The sequence below is a fragment of the Pleurodeles waltl genome, chromosome 2_1, assembly GCF_031143425.1.
Source record: "Pleurodeles waltl isolate 20211129_DDA chromosome 2_1, aPleWal1.hap1.20221129, whole genome shotgun sequence".
NCBI classification, from domain to species: Eukaryota; Metazoa; Chordata; class Amphibia; order Caudata; family Salamandridae; genus Pleurodeles; species Pleurodeles waltl.
In genome coordinates this window covers 650,922,277-650,947,891 of record NC_090438.1, presented here as the reverse complement: position 1 = coordinate 650,947,891, position 25,615 = coordinate 650,922,277, and positions in this window count along the sequence as shown.

The window sequence follows — 25,615 nt, the reverse complement described above, 5'->3', positions numbered from 1 at the left end:
TTGCAATAACTGGGGGAAATAGCAATGTCCATTGTATTGTCAACATACCTATGTCACATAGATGTAGTCCATGAGGTAACATAGCAGAGGTCACACAGTGGGACCCACACCTGTGAAATCGAAAGGCAAAGTGACAAATTAGGGTCCATACACTGGGTGAATGTGACAGACAGATGATAGGTCGAACAATTTTATCAGATGTAGGAAGCAGTGATGTCTTCTTACCTGTGTCTCACTGGAAGTATTGCTGGATCACGGTGTTCCTGTTGTCTATGTCCTCTTCTTCTGCCGCCTCTTCTTCACTGTCCACAGGCTCCACAGCTGCCAGAAGACCTCCTTCTGGACCATCCTCCTGCAGAAAATGCACCTGTCATCGCAAAGCCAAGTTGGGCAGCATACAGCAGACCACGATGATCTGGCACACCTTCTTTGGTGAGTAGTATAGGGAACCACCTGTAATATGGAGGCACCAGGAACCTGGCCTTCATGAGGCCGAAGGTCCTCTCTATAACCCTCCTAGTTCGCCCATGTGCCTCATTGTAGCGTTCCTCTGCCCTTGTCCTGGGATTCCTCACTGGGGTCAGTAGCCATGACAGGCTGGGGTAGCCAGAGTCACCTGCAAATGTTGAGGGACAACTGTTAGGCACACACTAACCATTATGGACAACCCCAGACCCAGACAACTATTCATACTGTACAGGGTCCTTGTCCTCACCTAATAGCCACACACGGTGCCTCTGGATTTGCCCCATCACATAAGGGATGTTGCTATTTCTCCGAATGTAAGCGTCATGCACTGAGCCAGGAAATTTGGCATTCACATGGGAGATGTACTGGTAGGCCAAACAAACCATCTGCACATTCATAGAATGGTAGCTCTCCCGGCCTCTGTACACCTGTTCACTCCTGCGGGGAGTACCAAGGCCACATGTGTCCCATCAATGGCACCTATGATGTTGGGGATATGTCCCAGGGCATAGAAGTCACCTTTCACTGTAGGCAAATCCTCCACTTGAGGGAAAACGATGTAGCTGTGCATGTGTTTCAGCAGGGCAGACAGCACTCTGGACAACACGTTTGAGAACATTGGCTGGGACATCCCTGATGCTGTGGCCACTGTTGTTTGAAAATACCCACTTTCCAGGAAATGGAGTACTGACAGGACCTGCACTAGAGGGGGGATTCTTGTGGGATGGCGGATAGTTGACATCAAGTCTGGCTCCAACTGGGCACACAGTTCCTGGATTGTGGCACGATCAAATCTGTAGGTGACAATTACATGTCGCTCTTCCATTGTCGACAGGTACACCAGCGGTCTGTACACCGGAGGATGCCCCATCTCATCACCTGCCCCAGCGGATGTGGTCTATGGATCAGAACAGCGAGCAGAGGGTCAGCCAACACTGAGGTACTAAAACAACAACTTTATTGCACACATTTCTCAATCCGCTATATGCCTTTCTTAGTGTGTATGCAAGGCCTAGATATGTGTGACGCATTTAAAAATAATGCCATGTGGCCCCCTGAAATGGCGGCTGCATGACCTGTAATGTGGGACAAGGGGATATGAGGTAACTGCGCTGACGTACACCGTCGCGGTAGGCGGTCGAAGACCGCGGCACAATCCTGCATTGGTTAACATTGGACCCTATGGGTCCCAGGAGCCAATGACGATGTACGCCGGCGGTGACGCCATTTTCTCTCTGTTCACTCACTTGATGCCTGATCTTCAACAGGAGAGGACCTACACTGCAAGTGTTGCTGTGACCTCAGTCTGGAAGCGACAATGGCTCATGTGTCTGGGGAAAGGGCCCCTGCCTTCACATCGGAGGAGTTGGATAAACTAGTGGATGGGGTCCTCCCCCAGAACACGCTACTCTACGGTCCCCCAGACAAACAGGTGAGTACACTGGGAGCATGCTGTATGGGCAATGCCTGTTTGGAGTGGTGTGAATGGGAGATGGGGGGGGATGAGGCGTGCATGATCCGACGGTGAGTGTATGTGCATCAGGGCAAGGGTGGTTACTTGGGCCAATGACTGTGATGGTCCGGACGATTAATGTTGTACCTTTTCCCCTGTACTATTCCTGTAGGTCAGCGCCCACCAGAAGAAGGATATTTGGCGTGCCATTGCCAAGAACGTCTGGACCCTGGGGGTCCACCACAGACAGAGCACCCACTGCCGTAAAAGATGGGAGGATGGGAGGACATTCGCCGCTGGAGCAAGAAGGCGGCATAGGCCTAGCTGGGGATGGCCTCCCAACGTGGGAGGGGTGCCCGTCGCACCATGACCCCCCTGATGTTCCGGATCCTGGCGGTGGCGTATCCAGAGTTGGATGGGCGCTTGAGGGCATCACAGCAGCCAAAAGGGGGTGAGTATACTCTCATTCAGCTGACTCTGTGCGCATTAGGAGGTGTCTGGGTGGGGGAGGTGGGCAGTGGGTTCCCCTAGGCCAGGGTGAACTTTGTGGGCAAGGACCCTTTGTGGCACCCCAACCCCACCAGTGGTAAGAGCCATCTACACCTAGTCAGGCTCCTGTGACCTCCATGTGTGCAGCAGTTGGGCACAGGCCTTGTACCCCATGTCCCTGTGATTAATTAGGGAACTCTAAGTGCATGGCGTAGTGCAGAGGGCTGCTGTTCTGTAGTGTCCGCCAACGGTAGCGGTATTGCATGCACTGAACATGCCTTTCTCCCGCCCCCCTTTTTGTGGTCTCCCTGTTTTTGTGTGCATTAGCATCATCAGGCGGAGGAGCTGTGCCACCGGAGCAGGAGGGAGCTGCATCCCACATGGCCCTGGAGGGTGACACTACGGAGTCATAATTCACCAGTGGGAAGGAGGGCGAGGAGAGCTCCACAGCGGGGACTGGAGCAGAGACCAGCGACACTGACTCCTCCTCTGATGGGAGCTCCCTTGCGGTGGCGGGCCCCTCTGTGCCCCCGCATCTACAGGTACAGCTGCCACCCCCCTACCAGCACCGCCCTCCCAGCAGCCCCCTACCGTGTGCCCCGTGGCCACTCACCCAGGCGGGTGCACATCTCCCTCGCCCCAGGCACCTCAGCCCCTGCCCCAGTCAGCCCGGCTGCCCTCAGTGAGGAGGCCATTGACATTCTGAGATCCCTCACTATTGGGCAGTCTACCATTCTGAATGCCATCCTGGGTGTAGAGAGGCAGTTGTAACAGACAAATGTATACCTGGAGGGCATTCATTCTGGCCAGGCAGCCCAACAGCGAGCATTTCAGACTCTGGCCTCAGCACCGATGGCAGCCATTGTCCCTGTGTCCAACCTCCCCCCTCCAACTTCCTCCACCCAGACCCAATCCCCAGTACCTCAGCCTATCCCAAGCACACCATCAGACCAGCATTCACACACCTCAACACACAAGGGTAGCTCTGGCAAACATAATCACCACACATCCCACAGGCACTCACACAAGCATCATACCCATGCACACATAACAACATCCACTGCCTCCACTGTGTCCCCCTCCTCCACGTCTCCCTCCTCCCTCCCTGTCACGTCTCCACTCACACCTGCATGCACTACATCCTCAGCCACTACCTCCATCACCAGCACGCCCATCACCACACACCGCTCACGTGCAATCACCACCCCCACTACCATTCACACATCCCTTGTGTCCTCTACCAGTGTGTCTTTGAGCCCTCCTCCCAAACTACACATACGCAGTCACACACCAACCCAACAGCTGTCCACCTCACAACAGCCTCCAGCCCATGCACCTTCACCAAAAGTCAGCAAACAAACACCTCCTACAACCACTACCTCTTCCTCCACTCCCAAACCACCTCCATCTACCCGTCCCAATGTGTCTAAAAAACATTTCCTGTCAAACCTTGACCTCTTCCCTTCACCTCCCCCACCCCTTCCGTCCCCAGGGCCCACCTTACCAGGTCCCTACCCAGCACCTCAGCCACCACATCACCGGGCACAGTGGTGCCAGCAGTAACCAGATTCTGGAGTGTGCCAAGTAGCAGGGCTGCCAGTATCCCAAAGAGCGAGGCCAAGGACATTCCCCCACTTCCAAAACAGAAGAAGTTGCCCACATCCCGGAGGGAGAAGGCCAAAACACCTGCCACCAGGGCTCAGCCAGGACAACAGTTGGGAGTGGCAAGACAGCTGCGCCACCATCCAAGGTGGGGAAGTGTGAGAAAGTAGCCTCTTTCTAGCCTTGTTACCCCCACTTTTGGCCTGTTTGTGAGTGTATGTCAGGGTGTTTTCACTTTCTCACTGGGATCCTGCTAGCCAGGGCCCGGTGCTCATAGTGAAAACCCTATGTTTTCAGTATGTTTGTTATGTGTCACTGGGACCCTGCTAGCCAGGATCCCAGTGCTCATAAGTTTTTGACCGCTGTGTGATGCCTAACTGTCTCACTGAGGCTCTGCTAACCAGAACCTCAGTGGTTATGCTCTCTCTTTACAAATTGTCACTAACAGGCTAGTGAGCAATTTCACCAATTCATATTGGCATACTGGAACACCCTTATAATTCCCTAGAATATGGTACTGTGGTACCCAGGGTATTGGGGTACCAGGAGATCCCTATGGGCTGCAGCATTTCTTTTGCCACCCATAGGGAGCTCTGACAATTCTTACACAGGCCTGCCACTGCAGCCTGAGTGAAATAACGTCCACGTTATTTCACAGCCATTTACCACTGCACTTAAGTAACTTATAAGTCACCTATATGTCTAACCTTTACCTGATAAAGGTTGGGTGCTAAGTTGCTTAGTGTGTGGGCACCCTGGCACTAGCCAGGGTGCCCCCACATTGTTCAGGGCAAATTCCCAGGACTTTGTGAGTGCGGGGACACCATTACACGCGTGCACTACACATAGGTCACTACGCCAGGGCCAGCAGGTGACGTCAGAGACTCCTTCTGATAGGCTCTTACCTGTGTTGCTAGCCTATCCTCTCACCTAGGTAGCCAAACCTCCTTTTCTGGCTATTTAGGGTCTCTGTTTTGGGGAATTCTTTAGATAACGAATGCAAGAGCTCATCAGAGTTCCTCTGCATCTCTCTCTTCACCTTCTGCCAAGGACTCGACTGCTGACCGTGCTGGAAGCCTGCAAAACTGCAACAAAGTAGCAAAGACGACTACTGCGACCTTGTAACGCTGATCCTGCCGCCTTCTTGACTGTTTTCCTGGTGGTGCATGATGTGGGGGTAGTCTGCCTCCTCCCTGCACTAGAAGCCCCGAAGAAATCTCCAGTGGGTCGACGGAATCTTCCCCCTGCAACCGCAGGCACCAAAGAACTGCATCACCAGTCCTCTGGGTCTCCTCTCAGCATGACGGGCGAGGTCCCTTGAACTCAGCAACTCTGTCCAAGTGACTCCCACAGTCCAGTGACTCTTCAGTCCAAGTTTGGTGGAGGTAAGTCCTTGCCTCCCTACGCCAGACTGCATTGCTGGGAACCGCGTGTTTTGCAGCTACTCCGGCTCCTGTGCACTCACCGAGGATTTCCTTTGTGCACAGCCAAGCCTGGGTCCCCGGCACTCTAACCTGCATTGCACGACCTCCTGAGTTGTACTCCGGCTTCGTGGGACCCTCTTGTGCAACTTCGGGTGAGCTCCGGTTCACTCCACTTCGTAGTGCCTGTTCCGGCACTTCTGTGGGTGCTGCTTGCTTATGAGTGGGCTCCTCCTCTTGCTGGGTGCCCCCTCTGTCTCCTCACGCAGTTGGCGACATCCTGGTCCCTCCTGGGCTACAGCAGCATCCAAAAACCCTAACTGCAACCCTTGCAGCTAGCAAGGCTTGTTTGTGGTCTTTCTGCACGAAAACACTTCTGCACGACTCTTCACAACGTGGGACATCCATCCTCCAAAGGAGAAGTTTCTAGCCCTTGTCGTTCCTGCAGAATCCTCAGCTTCTACCATCCGGTGGCAGCTTCTTTGCACCCACAGCTGGCATTTCCTGGGTATCTGCCCACTCCCGACCTGATCGTGACTCTTGGACTTGGTCCCCTTGTTCCAAAGGTACTCTCGTCAGGAAATCCATCGTTGTCGCATTGCTGGTGTTGTTGTTTCTGGCAGAATTCCCCTATCACGACTTCTGTGCTCTTTGGGGAACTTAGGTGCACTTTGCACCCACTTTTCAGGGTCTTGGGGTGGGCTATTTTTCTAACCCTCACTGTTTTCTTACAGTCCCAGCGACCCTCTACAAGGTCACATAGGTTTGGGGTCGATTCGTGGTTCGCATTCCACTTCTAGAGTATATGGTTTGTGTTGCCCCTATCCCTATGTGCCCCCATTGCATTCTATTGTGACTATACATTGTTTGCACTGTTTTCTATTGCTATTACTGCATATTTTGGTATTGTGTACATATATCTTGTGTATATTTGCTATCCTCATACTAAGGGTACTCACTGAGATACTTTTGGCATATTGTCATAAAAATAAAGTACCTTTATTTTTAGTATATCTGTGTATTGTGTTTTCTGATGATATTATGCATATGACACTAGTGGTACTGTAGGAGCTTCACTCGTCTCCTAGTTCAGCCTAAGCTGCTCTGCTAAGCTACCTTTTCTATCAGCCTATGCTGCTAAACACCCCTCTACACTAATAAGGGATACCTGGGCCTGGTGCAAGGTGTAAGTACCCCTTGGTACTCACTACAAGCCAGTCCAGCCTCCTACAGGAAGGGCCTGAAAAAGAAAGGCAAGTCAACGTCACCGCCAACCTGCACGGCAGACAAGACCGCCACATGCACCGCAGCCACGCGCACTACCGCCAGCACCCAAGATACTGAGCCCTTCACCTGCACCGCAGACACTGTGCCCTTCAGCAGCAGCAAGGTCAGTGAGCCCCCCATCAGCACCGCCGCTCAGGACACTGCCGCCAGCATCAAGGTCAGTGAGCCCGCCGCTCAGGACACCCCCACCAGCACCAAGGTCAGTGAGCCCGCCACCAGCAACACCTCTCAGGACACCGCCGCAAGCACCAAGGTCAGTGAGCCCGCCACCAGCACCGCCACTCATGACTCCGCCGCCAGCAACAAGGTCAGTGAGCCCCCCACCAGCACTGCCGCTCAGGACACAGTCGCCAGCACCGAGGTCAGTGAGCCCCCCACCAGCACCGCTGTCCAATGAGGACCGCAAGCATCACCGCTACTGAGCCCGCCGCCAGCACCGCCAGTGGACACGCCACATCCTGAGCCAGTGGCACCAACGCAGACATGGCTGCCATCCCCAGTGGTCATTCGTACGAGGCTGGTGGTCAGTTCCAGGGGCCTGGCCAGCTTGCATGTTGCACCACCGTCAGTGGAGTGTCACATCCACTACCTCAGTGCTTGGCAGGATGAAGCACTCTGGGCACAAAGCCCCCTCCAGAACCAGTGGAGTATCAAATCCACTACCTCTGTCCTTGGCAGGATGAAGCCCTCTGGGCCCAAAGCCCACTCCAGAACCAGTGGAGTATCACATCCACTACCTCTGTCCTTGGCAGGATGAAGCACTCTGGGCACAAAGCCCCCTCCAGAACCACTGGAGAAAGGCATCCACTACCTCAGTCCTTGGCAGGATGAAGCACTCTGGGCACAAAGCCCCCTCCAGAACCAGTGGAGTATCAAATCCACTACCTCTGTCCTTGGCAGGATGAAGCACTCTGGGCACAAAGCCCACTCCAGAACCAGTGGAGTATCACATCCACTACCTCTGTCCTTGGCAGGAGGAAGCACTCTTGGCACAAAGCCCCCTCCAGAACCAGTGGAGACTGTTATCCACTTGAGAGACTGTGGCTTTGCACTCCCCAGGATAAAGCAGTGGGGAACCCACCCACTGGAGAGACTTGAGATACCGTGGCTTTGCACTCCCCAGGATAAAGCAGTGGACAAACCACCCACTGGAGAGACTTGAGAGACTGTGGCTTTGCACTCCCCAGGATAAAGCAGTTGGCAAACCACCCGCTGGAAAGACTTGAGATACTTTGGCTTTGCACTCCCCAGGATAAAGCAGTGGGCAACCCACCCACTGGAGAGACTTGAGAGACTGTGGCTTTGCACTCCCCAGGATACATCAATGGGCATGGAGCCCCCTTGTGGAGCTGGCGTCGTGCACTCATCCGGCTGAGGTGTCCCCCCTTCCCTTCCCCCTGAGGTGCCTGTGTTTTTTTCGATCTGATGCCCCTGCAGTGTTCTCTCCGTTTCGATCGGGTATCTTGTGTGGGCCTCGCCCATGCATTTTGGGCCCAGTGGTCCACGGACTATATTGGTGCAGTACCTGGACTTTAATTCTTTGTGTACATATTTGTTTCTAGTGTATATAAATGTTTAAATAATGGATTTTACATGATTACAATCGTTCAACTAATTTCCTTTTGTCCTTGCGTTCTTCCAGGTGGGGCAGGGGGTGTAAATGTAATGTTTCAGCACATATTGGTGTGCGTGTTGTTGTGGGTGAGGGTGGGGGTGGGGGTGTTGCGTGTGTGTGTGTCACTCTCTTTTCCCTCCCCTCTCCCCTGTGTCGTAGGTGCAGTACTCACCGTGGTCATCACCGCCATCAGTCGTGCTCCTGGTAGAGGAGCAGGAAGACAATAGCAGGGAGTATTTGGAGTTCCGGCTCCATGGCGTCCTGGTTCCTTGTGGAATGTGTAGAGGTGAGTGTTTCCCCTTCCAAGTCCTGTTTCCGCCGTGTTTTTGTTCGCGTTGAATCCGCCCCGGAATAGGTGGCAGATTGGCCTGCCATAATAGTGTGGGCAGTACATTGCCTTGCGCCTGTCTGTTGGCGGTGACCGCCATGCTTTTTGTTTGTACCGCCGTGGCGGTCGGAGTGTTAAAGTGGCTGTCTACAGTCATAATTCCCTTTTTTTTTACCGCCGGCCTGTTGGCGGTCTTTATCACCGACCGCCAGGGTTGTAATGTGAGCCCAAGTGCCTTACTCCTGCCCCCCACCTCATAGCCAAAAGCTACTGAGGAACCCCTGAACAGAAATGTTACTTCTCCTAGTTGCTTGGCAGCACCCAATTTGCCGCACATCCCTGAGCAGAAAGCTCTTGATACATTACTGCATCTGCTACTGCCACCATGGTACTGGATAAGGGATTGATGGGCTCCCATTTGCACCACCTGCAGAAGTCTGCTTTTCCGAGTGAGGGTGTGAGTGATGACCATGGGGACATGAAGAAACCAGAGGGGAGCCAGGGATGACCTCCTGACTTGACCCTGAAAGAACTTCTGCAGGGCATTCAAGCCTGTCAGGCAGCTTTGGAAATGAAAATAAATACTGTTGCAACAGATGTCACATTGTTAATGGCAGATATGGGACGAATGGCTGAACATGTAACTTCGACCAAAAATACCCTGAAGGAACACTTTGGGTTCATAAAAACCCCTAGAGCAATATCTGCCACCTCCATAAGGCTAACAAACCATTATATGCACTGGCTGAGAATGCTGAAGGCCAATCATGTCAGAATACTGTATGCTTTGTGGCTATCCTGGAGAGAGCAGAAAGCAACAATGTGGAGAGCTTATTGTAGGACTTCCTCATTGCCAATCTGACCTCAGCAGATTTTTTCTCACACTTTGCAGATGAAAGGGAGCCTAGAATACCTGGGATTGCACTAAAACCTTGAGCAAGATCACGTCCCTTAATTGCTTGATTTTTAGACATCAGGACAGGAACGCAGTGCTGAGGATGGCCCCCAGGGAGGTCCACTCCTCTACGAGAACCATACAGTCATAGTGTTCCCTGACTTTCCACAGGAAGTGCAAGACAGGAAAAGCTCCATGAGCAAGATCAAAGTGGGTCTTCAGAAGCACGACCTCCATTGCTCCCTACGATTTCCAGCAAAACAGCGCATTGTGGATGGTGGCAAGTTTTATTTTTGCACAACATCGGAGGAGGCATGGAACTATTTGGAGGGGTGGCAGCCAGTGGGCCCAGGGAGCCGATATCCAGCAGTCCTTCCCACATGGACAGGCCTCTGAGCGGCACAGCAAAGCCGACTAGAAGCTGCCCCTCTGAGGGGCGGGAGGGAGAATGGAACTGAGCAGAGGTGCCCCATGAATGTGGTGGAGGGCGAGGAGTGAAACTAACAACCCAGCACATTTGGTATGGACCAGCAGAGGCTGTCTTCCACCTCAGAAGGTGAATGTCATTCCTGAAAATTGTTTTGCTTTCATAGGGTTTGATGTCTGAGTGGGAATGGCGACAGACACTACAGGCATTGAGGAAGCTGGTAGTTCTACACTTGCAGACTGAACATGTTGGGTGGGGGGAGTTGCACTAGGGGGTTGACATTGACACAATAGCATACAGACTGTGGTATGGAAAGGGCTGAGGATCCTGATGACATAGGTGGTAAGGTCAGAAATGGGGAAGTGCACTGGAGAGGATAACACCAGTCTTACCTTACTATCATGGAATATGAATGGCCAACGGAGTAAACTTTAAGGTGGAGTGGTTTCCCAATATCTGAACAGGCAGAATCCTGACATAATTCTTCTCTAGGAAACCCATCTCATATCTGATCACTCAACACTCTACACACATGGAGGGTGGACACCAAGAGGGGAGGGGACCTGAAAGCTGGACCACAGGGAGTTGAGAGATTGGGATACAAGAGTACACCTGACTTCTATCACAGAACTCAATTTAAAAGAGAACACCTGTACATTATATGCTATTTCAAAGAGAACACTGGGAGGCCTACAAGAAAGTGGCAAGCAGTGACCTAATCACACATATAATGGGGAAAAAGAGAAAAAAACAAAAAGAGGTTAGTACACTCAAGGACTTTATAGCACAGTGTGAATCTGAGTGGGAGGGCCCCCTTGCACCCAACCAGATTCTTCGGCTAGCCATGGTGAGGGAGAAATACCATATTAGGGTGAAGGAAGAGGCAAAGGCCCATTCCTGATCCAAATAATACAGACTATATGAAGTCACTAACAAGGCAGGGACACTGATTGCATGGTTGGTGTGCCAGAAGGAGAAGAGGAGATTGGTCCATTACCCCATAAGGCCAGTGGCATTTCCAACACTTTTGCAACACACAGGGTAGACATATATAGCACAGGATTCCTCCACCTAGCGGCGGACCTATGGGCCTTTGTCAGTGAACTACTTACCCTGGAGCTGTTCCTGCTGATTGAAAGCTCTGTATGGGGAAATATGAGCACAGGAGATCAGTGATGCCATCTATTAACATTGGGGGTGGGGGTCGGACCCCAGGACCCAAGGTCCAACACTGAATTTTATATGTGTGTGGCCTCCATGGTGATGGAGGTGCTGAGGCAAATGTTTGCCACAATTATCTTGAGCCATAAAAAGAGCAAATGACTTGAACATTGTGATTCTCACTGCCCAATCAGCCTACTCAATACACAGGTCAAAATTCTTGTGAAAATACTCTCAAACAGGCCAATGAAAGTATTTGACAGACTGACAGACCCAGACCAGTCAGGCTTTATGCCCGGAAGCTCCACCCAACAGACCTAGCATCCACACTTCAGGTGTCTGGCACGAAGACTGGGAGTGGGGTAACCAGTAGTGTTGTTGTCTTGGGAAGCCAGGAGAGCATTCAACTCTATTGCATGAGACTTCCTATGGGTCGTCCTGAAAAAAAGGATTTGGCAGGGAGTTGGTGTCCTGGCTGCTATATACAAACCCAGTCACCAGAGTGAGGGTGAATGGATTATTGTCCTAGAGACTTCCCATATGCTGAGGGACATGACAGGGGTGCCTGCTATCCCCCTGCTCTTCGTTCTGGCTTAATAGCTACTGGTGGGGTAGGTTAGGGTGGACATCCAACTCCGGGGGCTACAGTGAACTGCAGATTGGGAATAAATTATCTCTCTCTATGCAGACAATATCCTATAGTAGTTGACCGATTCCATAAAGTCAAACCCTAGTACTCTACACATGGTTGGTGCATTCGGTACCTACTGAGGGATAGTCATTATCTGGGAGAAATCAGTCCTTCATCCACTTACTTCTTGGTGCCTCCCTGAGTGGACCTCCCCACTAAATTAGGCTTCAGACAGCTTTCGATACTTGGAGCTATGGATCATGCTCGACCCTGGGACCTTCCAGCAATTCAACCTGGACGGGTACAGGTAGGCTATAGTGCATTGGAAATCACTCCTGTTATCACTAATGGGCAGAGCTATTCTATTTAAAATGATTGTTCTAACCAGATTTCTCTAACCACTTCAAAATATGCTATTCGAGGTCCAAGATGACTTCTTCTGATCAGTAGATGTCCTCAGAGGGACTCTTGTTATAGGACGGCGGATCCCACTGCACTGTGCTTTTGGCCCAAACCAGAGGCAATTATGATGGGGCATTGGTCTGCCAGACCTTCAACTGTTCTACTGGGCTGCACAGCTCCAGGTTATCAATGGCTGGGCTTTCTCTCCATACACAGAACACTCTTTGAGGGTGTACCAGAATAGAGTGACCCTAGAGGGATATGCGTGGTATTTCTATGATGAACGTAGACCCCCACTTACATCTACCCCTATATGCAAAGTGATACAAATTTGAAAGATGAGTTGGTAGGGAAAACCTACATTGGAGACTCTCCTATGGACATAAGCTACTCTGAAGGCCTTACAGGAGCTGGAATGGGGCACCAATGGAACCCTATAGGTATCTCTAGCTGGGGGATATCTGGGACCTACAGGGCTTTCTCCCCTTTGTCTTCCTGCAGACTTAATATGCTGACTGCTTCGCAGCACTATGGTTACATTCAAGTCAGGCATGCTCTTTGGGAACATAAAGACATATTACACGAAGTCCCTGATGAGTCACCATTGGAATATCGACTTCTGCTATCCCTGCTGAACACCCATCTGATCAGGGTATTGCTGGCTAACTGTCAGTCCCCACTTGAGAGGTTGCAGGGGCACCAGGAGGAAGACTTAGGAGAAGTAGGAGATGGATGAAGACTGGGAAGAGATATGTTGGCATCCTCGAGAGGTAGCCATTAAGGCTGGTTTTAGGCTTACACAACTGAAGATACTACATTGTGCATACATCGTGAAGACGATACTTTATCGGATGGGTGGGGAAGACTTTGGTGGCTGTCTGCAGAGATGTACCAACGGGGAACAATAGCCCACAGGTTGTGGGACGGCCCTTGCATACAACTGTTTGGAAGGGGGTGGAATGCTATCTGTCGAGTTGGTGGAGTCTCCATTTCAAATAACCAGACCACTGTGTGTTCTTCTGTACATTGCACTGATCACATATTACATGGACCTGGGGTAGTAGGGACACACCCTTCCTGTCCCAATGGGAGATGGTAATGGACTAGTGCATGCAAACGAAACATGCTGTTTAAGAGGTTAGGCGGTGCCCCAGGAAAGTTGCCAAAGCATGGAGGCATTGGGAAGAATACAGAAGCTACAGGCTGACCCCCTCCACATGGTACTCTGGGCTTTCGTCCACAGTCTATACTGTACATAATTCATACAACTGTATGATGTCAATATTTGATGTTTCTTTTTCCCTATGGTTATCAGTAAATAATAAAAAGATTTTGAAAAAATATTAAAATAAACAAACTGATATTTTTTTTTAGGAAAGGAGTAATTTTAAGTCACTAAAACTTTAGAGGCATGATTCACAAAGTAGTGAATTTGCACTCATCATAGAACTCCTATGAACAGGTGTAGATTTGCTATTTTTTTCTATTCCCAGACATGGTTGGTAGTATGTGTGGAAGAAGGTGCCATTAGCACCTTTCCAGGCTTGCTATTCAGAACTTCATGTGACGCATTTCAAATAGCTATATACCCGATGGGAAACTGTTTACACTGTACAATTTCACATTGAGGATAGCCAGTACCTCTGTGCAATAGCACTTTTTTTCTATCCAAGGGGAACATGTTTTCCCATGGACAAAACTATTTCTCAAGTACCACTAAGTTTTGGCGTTTTCAGTGCTTAATTTGTGCTTGTTGTTTCCGGTGCTGAGCACCGGTACTTATTCTTGAGCGCCGGGTCTTATTCTTCTGCCTCAAGCATTTACTGCGAGCAAAAGACACATATGGGAAAGAGGAGGAAGGGAAAAACGAAAAAGCGTCACAAAGGGAGGAAGCAGAAAGCTACTAGAGTGAGCTGAAGGGACAGAGAGTGGCTGTAAATGGATTAAGAAGCCCGAGATGGCTTCAGGATTGCACCGCCTCAGTGTTCCATGCTCTGATATTTAATTGCAGCAGCCGCGTGTTTAGGAGGAGGGCTTTGGGCACCGGCCCGTTTTTATTTACCAATTAAGCACTGGCCGTTTTCCTTTTCTTGTACCACCCTGGAAAGAGATTTATGTCAGACAAGTGTAGCAGCGATTCTTTGACCATTTTTAACCATCTTTGAAGATTTTCAGGGTGACAAAGGGTTGAATTTTCAAACTTTCAAGGGAAATCAAGAACAATCCACCTATTCCTCAACATTTGAGTGAGGTTTCCTACTGCACCATTGTATGTGGTTAAGGTGTACTATAATGCAGCAGTAACTGTCTTTATGTCTCCTAGATATCTGCTTGTGGAACCTAACAGGCCAAAATGCAGCCATTTTCAACCATACATCTACCCACTTTTGCTACAGCAGCTATAGACGTGCCTACCTATCACTTCTGGACTATCACATTGTATGGTACCGTCAGATTCAGAATGTATATATGTCCTGCACTACCTGATTAACTTAAGTTTCCCTTTACAAGAGAGGCTGAGCAAAATTGTCAATGTATGAAAATGTCTGAAAAAAATGGCTCATGGCCAACATATAAGGAGTATGAAGTATGTTACTGCCTAACACATTCCTTTACAAAAGACAGGAAAATATGTTTTTGTAATTTTTACCTTCACTCCTTATTTAGCAAAACCTGTTTTGAGCCTACATAGTGTCAAAATGTCTTTCTGGAGGAGGGTCTGCTTGAGACAGTTGGAGGCCAGACATCTAAGGCTTGACTGACAATTATATTTCATTGAGAGAGTGTGGATTCATTCTGACTCGCTCTTGATTTATGCGTTCATTTTCGTTATATACTCACCCCAGTTTATGTAAAAATAAAACTTGTAAATTGAGATTATTATGCATAGTCCAAAAAGATACTTACAGGTGGATATCCTTTAAATCAAAAGATTGTAAGAGGTTTGGTATAAAGAAAAACAACTTCTGCACAATCGGATAGGCTACACGCACAAATTGCAATTTTAAAGACAAAATGCTGTATGTTTTCCTGTGCCATTGTCATTTATTTGTGGAGCTCATATTTGCTTTTGAATAGATTATTAAGCTTTTAATACCAATGGCTTTGGATAGCCATGTAACGCATTGCTCGGTCATTATTCTTATATTTTCACACTGGCAAAATTCAACGAAGGTTTTGAAGGGACTGCCATTAAATAACCTTTGGTTAAATCAGAGAAACCTGCATCTTATTGTGAATCAGTTGAATTTCTTCAGTGTACAATTTCACAAGGCACAATTCCCATAAATAAATATCGTGCAGGTTCTTCTTGGGTTCGTTAATGTCTAACAGAGACATAACATGGAGCAGTCTGCAACAGTTGCGCTCTTGCCACACCTGACCAAAAAAGAGGTAACTGCTGCGTGCAGTGAGGACAAAAGAACTCTTTGAGATTTTAAAAAGGTATTTTTAACTGCAAACCTTTCAATCTTTGATTATTAGCTGGGAGTGGGGCGAAAAACTTCCACCAGACTAGGAAACCAGTGCCTTGTTTGATAAAATAAACTTCTAAAGAGAAAACCTAGGCCTAACCCATGGTCAGCGGTGGCTCATCCGTAGGAGCATGCGTGTGTTGCCACTACACCCAGACAGACTGCATAATGCCATTAGTTTTGTTCCTTTAGGATGGGGCAGCTGAGGAGCACCCATGGTGGCGAGTATTGAATAGGAGGCTGTGTTAAGTAAACTAAGCTTGTCAGATTGGCTGGTGTTCCTGCTTTGGCCAGCCTGACATGTGAAGTTCAGGCTCCGGTAATCAGCACAACCTGGGGGCTGGTAGAGTGGAGAAACAACCCTATTGGTCTCTAATGAAGTGTTGTGCTTCCTCCAGCCAGCCAATCCTGAAACTGCTTTAATGTATAGTATTAAAAGCAGCATGACAGCAGTAATTGGTTTGGCTGGGAAGCTGTTACCCAGCATGCCCAACTTTGGCAGGCTCCGGCAGGTGGAAGGGTGAGGCCTTCAGTTGTACATGAGATGGAGGATGAGCTTTGTTAAGGTAAGGATACGTTTTCTTATGTTTATTTATTTTACAACCGTCCTCCCAATATGCTATGACATTAAATTTGTATTACACAGATTATCAGGGCTCATTCTATATGAATAGACAGTAGCTATGAATAGAATCTGTCTCAATCACCTCTGCAACACAAAGGTATTCATATTAATTGTTCACAGAAATGTTTCACTTTACGTGCTCCACCACTTTAGAAAGTCACCAGCTGGCACTGTCCTTGGTAGTAATGACCCAAAGCAGCAGTCTTTTCTTCAGTGAAATATCTGCAAGAGTGGCTCTTTCTTTAGGATTTTAAGGTTTTGCCTTGCCCCAGCGGTGAGTCTCCACATCACATACTTATAATATAATAAAAGCTTACTTACTTACATAATTCTGAGGCACAACGCCCTGACTACAACAATTTTTTCATTGCACTGGGTCAGGCGTTTTTGGGGGCAAGGACTGTTATGGCTCCATTTTGTGCTCTATGTGCAGAGGATATTACTCGCTGGGCTCATGTGACCCTTCCCTTATGGAGCTTCCTTGTATCAAGCATTCCAAGTCATCCTTCACTTGTGGAGCCTTCCTGACTCTAGCACTCCATGGTCCCCCTCCCAAGAAACTTGAACCATTGAACCTCCTGTTCTGTTACAATACAAGTTTAGTCTGTTTTGCACCTGCAGATTATCACGTGTCTTTTAGGACAAGTTATGTTATCTTCTGTGACCCATTGAATTATACCATCATGCACTTGGGTTCCGTTATTCTTGTTAATTGCTGCCAGTTACTGTATGCACTTGCCAATTGCAAAGCTTCATATCCGTTGTATGTTACTTGATCTTCCCCAAGTTCCTTGGAATGTTCCACAATTTCACATGGGACACGTGCCTTCTTGAACACTCTTTTCTTCCAGCATAAATACCTCCATGAACCTATATTGGGGCTTGGCCTAGTTCTAGTCCTGCACAAGCATTTTCCCTATAATCGCCTCCTAAGTAGCCCGGAACTTCCAAAGTTCTAGTCTTCCAAGTCTTCCTGATGATCCCATGATCAAGGCGTCTGTAACCCTTCCAGTGACTCCTTCATGATCTACAATTACACCTCCTCTTGAACTTCTTGCATCTAGTCTCCTGTTGTCTTTGGATTCCAGTTAAAGTACTAGACATGGCTAAGTACTTCCCCTCAGGTTAATGCGCAATAATCCATAGTTTAGCAAATCATTGATTCCTATGAGGTGTGACCACATATTCAGACATTGGACATTGTTTGAGTATTAACCCCCATGAGGCCCAGCGCTCTGGACTCTTTCATTGGAGCGCTCTGAGCTTCATTGTACATGAACTAAAAGTGTGCCTCTGTGTTTCTTGCCAAGTTGTATCTAGTATTTTGGGAAAAGGTTCTAGATCTTGAAGTTGTGTTTGAGTGTGAATTTGAATCCAATGTGTTCAAGAGTGCCCGACAATCTGCAGTTTATTCTTGAAATGGTTTCTGCTCTCTGTCATGCAATATTTATGATGAAGTCTGTAAGTGTACATATAGTGTAAAAAATCGATAGACCATTTTGAGGTGTCAACCTATGGGTAACTTTTGGCCACTTGTCATTTTTAGTGTATCACACATACATTGAGGATAATGAGGTCCAGGGAGTCCTGATCGTAATAGGCAGTGCATGAGACAGTAGAGCAGTCCTCTCCATGACACTAGTTCATCTTTTCTTTTTTTACCCCAACCCCCTTTCCCCTCTAGGGACAGTTTTCGGAACCAGACAGTTGTTACTTTTTTCACTATGCTGCCCCAGCTGGGATTGGAGGTCAAGTATTGTCTCCGCCATTGGAACCAGGTGAGTGCATGAAAAGGACAGTCCTGGCAGAAGAGAGAGGAATTTGTGGGGGCAGGTAAAGTGGGCATATTGGGTTGGACAGTTACCTTGCTGTGCCCAGCCTGACATGCACCTAAGGCTTCTCCAGTCCTCATTGTATTAGGAGCCAGGGAAACAGACACAGTCCCCAAGCGTTCTATAAAGTGCAGGATTTGCCTTCTCCAACCAATGGCACTTATCAAGGCAGCAAGACTTAAACACGCCTCAATTACGATTCGCTGTGCTCATATATTAAGGCAACTCGGATTTGGTGATGAGATATCACCCGTGTAATTCATAGAAATAGATATTCTCGACAATTGCAACTTTGCTGAATTGGTGAAATAGTATTGCCCTGAGGAAGTTTACATGTGGTGAATGAAACGTGTTAGTTGTTTCCTTTTAAAAAAGTGGATGAAAGTAAAGAACATACCGGAGAGACTTGATTGGACCTATAAAGTTATTTTTGGACTGATTGGTGTTCCTACAGTAGAGCTACGAACCATGAGAACAGTCTCGGAATCGATCTGGAGGTTGGATTGTAGTCCTGTGGACCTGCACACAAGGCAGTGTGGGAACAGGAGAATTGCAGAACAGGGCCAATCACTGTGTGGCTTTATTGTGAAGCCACACAGTGATTGACTATTTGTCTGTAACAATATCTCTTGCAGTAGCTTCCTTCCCTTTGCAACACACAGCTGACAGCACTGGGTGAGAGAATGGAGGTGAGAGCTCTTCCACTGAGAAACCTGCCTGTTTATCTTTGTTGACTGTTTACGCAGGGCGGGCCTAATGAGGCATTCTGCAGCAATGTGAGTTTTTATTGATAAGATCCTCTCTCATTATTGAAGACTTGAATATTTCAATTTAAACCAGTAATCATTGCTCTTTGAGTTTCTATCATGAGTCCCTGAGCAGGAGGTAGAGGTTCTATTACAAATGTATATTTAGGGCCAGATGTAGGTACCAAAAAATTAGCGACTCGCAATTTGCGTGTCACTAATAGGAATGCAGGTACAAATTCCGGGGACAAATTGCGACTCGCACCCGGAGTCGCAACGCAGATAGCGAATCCGCTGTCTGCGAGGTCGCTTTTTGCGTGTCGCAAATTGCGAGTATCATGTAAATTGATTGCAGGTGCTGCAGAACACTCCAGAAACCACTCCAGCACTCTCTGGAAACACTTCCTGGCACATGATGATGACATCACAGCCAGGAAGTTTACTAATACACCTGGGAGGAGGGAGGACCACACCCTTTTTAACAGCAGAACTGCAAACAGAGCTACAGCAACAATGGCAGACACTCCCAGAAAGAGGAAACTAAAATTTTCTGAGAAGGAGCTGGAGGTGCTGACAGAGGAATGCTGTCAGCACTATGATGATCTTTTTGGGAAGGCAGCCCTCAATGTGCCAGACTCAAGTAAAAAAAAAATCTGGCTGGATATTCAGGAAAAGGTGAACTCCCTGGGTGTCAGCCACAGGAGTGTGGATGAGATCAAGAAGAGGTGGTATGACCTCCGCTCCCGGACCAAGGAGAGGGTGGCAGAAAGGCTCTGGGAGATGAGAGGCACAGGAGGGGGACCATCATCCGTACCACCACCCACACCCCTGGAGGAAAGGGTGGAGGAGACCCTGGAGCAGGAGGCAGTTACAGGATTCGGAGATCTGGACACCTCTGAGCCCACAACATCAACCGGTGAGTACCATGTGATATGCCTGTACCCCCAGCAATGCCATACCCCCACCCACCATGTACACAGGGGCATGCACAACCAAGATAGCTCCATTTCAGGGTAGCAAACACCAGAATGATGCATTATGGGCAATGTAGTCAAGTAGGCAGTCAATAGGCAAATGTTTATTAGGAAGTGTGCAACAGATAGTAGACACTGACAGTCTGTTCCCCATGTCCCACAGGTCCCTCACAAGACACCACCGCCAGGTGCCAACAGTCAGCCAGCCCCATGAGGAAAGCACAGTAGCTGCCAACACTCCCACCTGCACCACCAACACCATCCCCTTGATGACTACACCTGCTGCAACAGTGGCTCCGGAGGCTGCACCAGCAACAGCCAGGAGTGCCACGGTACATCCCACAGGGCATCCACCGCTGCGCAGGCGACGCAGGTTGAGGAGAGCAGGGCTGCAGGCTGAGTCCGGGCATCCATCCACCACCATGACCGAGGCACAACTGCTACGTGGTCAGCGCCTGCAGAACCAAACGATAGGGAGGATTAGTGGGGTTCTGCACCGCTTTGTAAGGAACAATGAGACCAGCAGGCAGCAGCTCCATGCACAATTGGACGTCATAGGAAACAACACTGGGGACCTAGCCCTGTCCATGCGGGAACTGGTGGCTGGACTGCTGTCACGGAGCGAGGGTGGGCGGCGCAGGGACCACCAGCTGCTCCAGAGGCTGGACAGGATGGCCTCATCAATTTGCAGACTGGCAGTCAACACCACTGGGCTGTAAAGAAGGACAGTCGGCCTCCAAGTGGAAATGGGCCACTTTGCTGGTGATGTGGCAAGAGGCCTGGGCCGGATCACCCATGTGATCGATCTAATGGAGGCACGGCATGTGTCCAGGGGTACAGGGGACACCCCACAGGGCAGCGAAGAGGGCTCCACTGTGAGCAGTGTCTCTGCTGGTGACACCAGGGTGCTCCGGAGTGGGAGTACCAGGCAGAGCACTGCAGAACAACCTGGGACCAGCCAGGCTGGCAGAGGCCGCCGTAGGTCATAAACTAAACCCTGTCCCTGATGTTGGGGTACATGATGACAATGTGCCCCTTGCATGGTTGGCTTTCAGAACTCCCTGAACAGTTTGTCATTGTAAATAGTTCAATTTCTGCACATATTAAATCGTTTTGTTGTTCCACTTAACACATTGAGTTTTTGGTCAATAGTTGAGTATGGTTGAAGTTGACACGTACCTTCCAAAGTATTGGGTTGCAATGTGTTGCCGTCTCAGTCTGCCTTGATTTGCGATGCTCCGATCCCCAGGATGGCGATGTGGTTGCTCCTGCTCTCCATCCTCAGAATCTGGGTCTGCAGGGGTGAGAGGTAGCCCACGTCGGGTGGCAATATTGTGCAGGATAGCGCATGCGACAACAATTTTGAATGCTGTAATGGGGGTATACTGGAGGGCACCTCCACTTCGGTGGAGGCATCTGAACTGTGCTTTCAGTAATCCGAAGGTGCGTTCAATCAGGTTCCTGGTCTTCTTATGTGCACTGTTGTATCGTCTCTCACATTCATTGCTGGGTGTTAAGTACGGAGTCATAATCCATGGCCATAGTGCATATGCACTGTCACCTGTTGGGCACAAACAGTACACTGTTAGAAATTCCTGGTTGGTGTGCACATTGATCTTTGTGTATGTCTACAAGGTGTATTCAGCTCTACCTAGGAGGTATCCGTCTCCAAACTCCCCACGTTCCAGGCGTTGGTGTATCCCACTGTGCCTAAAAATGTAGGAGTCATGAGTACTGCCTGGAAATTTTGCGACTATGTCAGTGATTACATAATGGGCGTCACAAACAACCTGAATATTGAGTGAGTGGGTACACTTTCTGTTGCGGAACAGATATTCCAGGTTTGCAGGGGGGCATATTTGAATATGTGTCCCATCTACACACCCTATGACATGGGGAAAGTTGGCAATCCGGTAAAAGTCCAACTTGGTGCTGTTAATTTCTGCCTCATTCCTGGGTAGGTATATGAAGTGAGACATGTGTGTGAGTATGGCATCTAGGAATTCCCTGAGGAACCTTGATAGTGCACTTTTAGATACCCCACCTGCCACAGCAATGACCCCCTGATAGCTACCCGAGGCCAAGAGTTGCAGTGAGCATAGCACTTGCACATGCGTAGGGATGGCGCAGCCGCGCAGAGTCTGGCGTTCTAGCTGTGGTTTGAGTAATTCAATTAATTCAAGTATAGCTGCGCTGCTAAGTCGGTATTTGTCGTAGATTTCTTCCTCAGTTTGCTGAAAAAGAGTCTGCCTTGTTCTGTAAATCTTCTTCTGTCTCTGGCTCCTCCTCCTCCTCTGCTGGGCTGCGTGGTCTCTCCTCCTCACTGCTATCAGGTATATCTCTGCCATCTTGAGTAACCCAGATGCCTTCTGGGTCTCCTTTTATACTTTGGTAATGATTACCACCTGCTCTGAGTTAGTGGTAAATGGGACATGCAAACTGGGCTTTTTGCTACTAGTCGCAATTTGCGTGTTGCAATTGCATAGGGTTTGCGACTCGCAAATTGCGACTTCCTATTTGCGGGTAGCAAAATGGGGTTGCACATTTTGCGAGTCGGAAACGGCTCGCATCGCTTTTTGCGAGTCGGAAATGGGATTTTTGCATCCCATTTCCGATTTTGTGCTGTCGCAAATAGCGATTCGGGCCATTTGCGACTCGCAAACCTTTGCTACATCTGGCCCTTAATTCTCTATCCATTCATTCTAGTTTTTTTTATTTTTCTGCTAATCTTTGCCATAAATGTTTCTTACGATCTCTATGTTGATTAATAGATTAATTACATGGCTAACTGTGTTTTTATTAGAAATATACCTATGTTGTATTTCAGTTTGTGAAAAAATATTCATAAAGCGCAAATAAAAACCTCACTTCTGCAACTTTCATAACAAGGGATCAAACATGAGCATTCAGGTGCTTAGTTTGAGGACTGCATAACGGGTAGGAAGACATTTAAAAAAATAGTATCAAGATTGTGAAAATTGAACAGAGGAATTCACACGCACTGATTGCAAAAGCTATGTCAAAATAAACATGTAACAATAAATATTGTGCTTCCAACAGACGTTTGATGATTTCCTAGGTTCTAGGGTGCACGCAACCCTTATCAACATTTCTTCTGTAACGTGTAACCGGTAAGTCTAAGTGTACGAAAATACCATCTTTCTTGGCATGTTAACCCCAATTTTACATGTATGTCAGTATGTTTTTGCCTGTCTCACTGGGATCCTCCTAGCCAGGACCCCAGTGCTCATAGTTTGTGGCCTGAATGTGTATACTTGTTTAGTGCCTAACAGTGTCACTGAGGCTCTGCTAATCAGAACCTCAGTGCTCATGCTCTCTCTGCCTTTATATTTGTCACTATAGGCTAGTGACTACTTTTACCAATTTCAATTGGCATACTGGAACACCCTTATAATTCCTTAGTATATGGTACCTAGGTACCCAGGGTATTGGGGTTCCAGGGGATCCATTTGGGCTGCAGCATTTTTTTTGCCACCCATAGGGAGCTCAGACAAACCTTTACCCAGGACTGCCATTGCAGCCTGGGTGAAATAACGCACATGTTATTTCACAGCCATTTTCACTGCAGTTAAGTAACTTATAAGTCACCTATATGTCTAACCTTCACTTGCTGAAGGTTAGGTGCAAAGTTACTAAGTGTGAGGGTACCCTTGCACTAGCAAAGGTGCCCCCACATAGTTCAGGGCCATTTCCCTGGACTTTGTGAGTGCGGGGACACCATTACACATGTGCACTACATATAGGTCAATACCTATATGTAGCTTCACAATGGTAACTCCGAATATGGCCATGTAACATTCCTAAGATCATGAAATTGTTCCCCCATTCCAAATCTGGTATTGGGGAGCTAATTCCATGCATCCTGGGGACTCCACTAAGGACCCCCAGTACTGCCAAACCAGCTCTCTGGGGTTTTCTCTGCAGCTACAGCTGCTGCCACCCCACAGACAGGGTTCTGCCTTCCTGGGGTCTGGGCAGCCCAGTCCCAGTAAGGCAGAACAAAGCATTTCCTCTGAGAGCAGGGTGTTACACCCTCGCTCTTTGGAAATAGATGTCTGAAGGCTGGGGAGGGGTAGCCTCTCCCAACCTCTGGAAATGATTTGAAGGGCACAGATGGTACCCTCCTTGCATAAGCCAGTCTACACCAGTTTAGGGAACCCCCAGTCCCTGCTCTGGCACGAAACTGGACAAAGCAAAGGAGAGTGACCACTCCCCTGTCCATCACCACCCCAGGGGTGGTGCCTAGAGCTCCTCCTTTGTGTCTCAGACCCCTGTCATCTTGTTTCCAGATGTGTGAGGACACTCTGGAAGCCTCTGAGTGGCCAATGCTAGCAGGTGACGTCAGAGGCCCCTCCTGATAGGCGCTTACCTGACTAGGTGGCCAACTCTTCTCTGAGGGCTATTTAGGGTCTCTCCAGTGGGCTTTTCCTCAGATTATGACTTGCAAAAATTCACAAGGGTTCCTCTGCACTTCTCTCTTTGACTTCTGCCAAGGATCGACCGCTGACTGCTCCAGGACGCCTGCAAAACTGCAACAAAGAAGACTACCAGTGACACTGTAGCGCCTCATCCTGCTTGCTTTCTCGACTGTTTCCTGGTGGTGCATGCTATGGGGGCTGCCTGCCTTCACCCTGCACTGGAAGCCACAAAGAAATCTCCTGTGGGTCGATGGAATCTTCCCCCTGCTCCAGCAGGCACCAAACTTCAGCTTCACCTGTACTCTGGGTCCCCTCTCATCCTGACGAGCTTGGACCCTGGAACACAGGTGGTGGACCCAAGTAACCCAGACTGTCCAGTGGTCCAACTGTCCAAATTTGGAGGAGGTAAGTCCTTGCCTCCCCTCCCCAGACAGTAATCCTGTGCACTGCGTTACCTGCAGCTATAAGGGCTTCTGTGCACATTTCCAAGAAATCCTGCATGCACAGCCGAGCCTAGGTCCCCAGCACTCCATCTTGCGATGCTCAGCTCCCTGAGTCGATCTCCAGTGTCGTGGGACCTCTCTTTGCAGTGTTGAGATGACCACCATGTTCAGACTTCTTAAACCCATGTTCAAGGATTTCTGCAGGTGCTTCCTTCCTGTCCAAGGGCTATCTACATTGCTGAGGGCCCCCTCTGTCTCCTCTCCCAAGTGGCAATATCCTGGTCCTTCCTGGGCCCGGGCAGCAACCTTTTTCTTCAACCGTGACTCTTGCAGCTAGCAAGGCTTGTTTGCAGTATTTTGCCAAGGAAATATCCTCCAGCATGCCGTGAGACATCTCCTGCATGAAGAAGAGCTTCCTACCTCCTTTCATTGTTGCAAAACCTGCAGCTTCTTCCAACCGGAGGCAGCCATTTTGCACTTTTATCTGGGGTTTAGTGGGCTGCTTCCCCCCTGGACACTTTAGTGACTCTTAGACTTGGTCCCCTTACTTTGCAGGTTTTCAGGTCCAGGAATCTGTCTTCAGTGCTTTGCAGTCGTTGTGGTCCTTGCAAAATCCTTTATCATGACTTCAGTGTGTTTCTGGGGAAATAGTAGTACTTTACTCCTACTTTCCAGACAGAGTCTTGGGTGGGGTCTCATTTACACCCTTAGTGTTTTCTTACACTCCCAGCAACCCTCTACTAACTACACTAGCCTAGGGGTCCATTTGTGGTTTGCATTCCACTTTCTTAGTATATGGTTTGTGTTGCCCCAAGGCCCATTGCATCCTATTGTATTCTACAGTGTTTGCACTACTTTCTGACTGTTTTATTTACCTGATAGGGTTAGTTGTGTATATTTTGTG